This window comes from Carlito syrichta, unplaced genomic scaffold (assembly GCF_000164805.1).
Source record: "Carlito syrichta isolate Samal-C Ts95f unplaced genomic scaffold, Tarsius_syrichta-2.0.1 Scaffold305012, whole genome shotgun sequence".
Taxonomy (NCBI): domain Eukaryota; kingdom Metazoa; phylum Chordata; class Mammalia; order Primates; family Tarsiidae; genus Carlito; species Carlito syrichta.
Genome location: NW_007249108.1, coordinates 21,971 through 23,507, shown reverse-complemented (window position 1 = coordinate 23,507; position 1,537 = coordinate 21,971). Strand labels below are relative to the sequence as shown.

At 58.1% G+C, this 1,537-nt stretch overlaps 1 protein-coding gene across 1 annotated transcript in view; it reads right to left on the bottom strand.

Annotated features, from left to right (window-relative positions):
- ARSI (arylsulfatase family member I) overlaps positions 1-1,527 on the bottom strand; it is a 5,436-nt gene extending 3,909 nt beyond the window's left edge. Inside the window, exon 1 of the mRNA XM_008061045.2 lies at positions 1,335-1,527. The gene's annotated coding sequence lies outside the window, so the exon portion shown is untranslated. The remainder of the gene's footprint in view (positions 1-1,334) is intronic.
- Between the last annotated feature and the right edge of the window lie 10 nt (positions 1,528-1,537).

Here is a 1,537-nt window from a genome sequence, read left to right as displayed (position 1 = left end):
AGCAGGCACCGGCTGGCTTCGTGGATGGGGGCTGGGGGCTGCCCCACTGCTGTCTGCCCATTCCACTGCTTCAGCCACAAGTGACCGCCTGGGAGAGAAGTGCTTGCCCGTGTACCACTCTCAGGAGTGCAGGTTCCTCCCGCTTCTTCACCATCCCACCTCCCCACCAGCCCCCACCACCCTGAACAAATACACATTCTCTCTCTCTCTCTCTCTCTCTCTCTCTCTCTCTCTCTCTCTCCTAGTTCTTCCTGGATCTGAACGCAGAGTGCCAGATGGAAGAAAGGAGGGACACTCTTTGAGTCCCGGCTCCAGGATCCCTGCCAAGCAGCTGGCCTCCCATCCCCTCTCCTACAGACCCTGACGTTGGGCACAGGCACCAAGCTGGGCCCCCTGGCTCCATGGCTTAGTTTCTCCTGTCCAGGCAACAGGGAGACCATGGCTCTGGATCCTGAGATCACCCTAGTTAGGCTACTGAGGGGAACATGGGAGAAAGCACGCCTTGGACCTCATCCAAGGGGGATTAGCTTCAGCCCTGCCAAAAGGATTTTCTCCTAAGTGGCCAGAGTTTGCCTTCCACACCCCCACCTCCTGTTCCCTGCTCCCTTAATCCCGTAATCCTGCCGCCTTGCCTGTGGACACCCCCTTACGGAGAAAGCAGCACGTCTCTATGGGGCTCCCAGCCAACTTGAGAGGATTTTGCAGATGAAAAAAACCAGAGGCTCAGAGAAATGAAGTAACCAGCCTAAGGCTGCACAGGTCAGGGCATCCTGCATGGGCCTGTCTCTCCCGCCTGTCAGCTCCTTGGTTTTCTCCCAGAGGAGTCATTAAGCAGTGTGGGGCCCAGATCCCTCCTGTGACAGAGGCTGCCATTGGCTGACAGCCAGGGGGTTATAACTCATTCCACCCTCACGATTTCATTCAAGATAAAAATGGATCTTTGCTCCACGGCGTGGACAAGAAAACCGAGGCATGGAGAAGGGAAACAACTTGCTCGGGGTCTCAGGGCTTGGTCACACAGCAGCAATAAGTGTCAGAGGCTGCTGTGTTTCTCCAAGAGAGGGACGGGCAGGTGTCTCCACAGAGTGGCAGCGAGTGTCCCAGAATGCCAGGGCAAGAAGACTCAAAGACGACAGACCCTATTCGGTGCACGGCTAGAGAAACTGAGGCCCAGAGAGGGGAAGGGACTTACTGACTACCCCACAGCTAATCAGAGGCAAAAATCTGCCCTGAGCCCTGGTGTCCAGGACTGGCAGGAGACATCTACAGTGGGGTCCACGTGGGGCTTGGAGCAGCCGCGTCTGCCCAGGCGCTGGCCGCACAGCCATGCCTACCTGCCCGTGAGCAGCTGGCTCCTTGAGGGCGTGCAGATGGGCTGGATGTAGTAATTCTCCAGCTTGACGCCCTCAGCTGCCAGACGGTCCAGCGTGGGGGTCTCGATGTCCGAGCCGTGGTAGCCCACATCGTGGTAGCCCTGGTCGTCAGTGAGGATGAAGATGATATGCGGAGGCTGGGGCGGCGCCACCGAGGGCTCCTG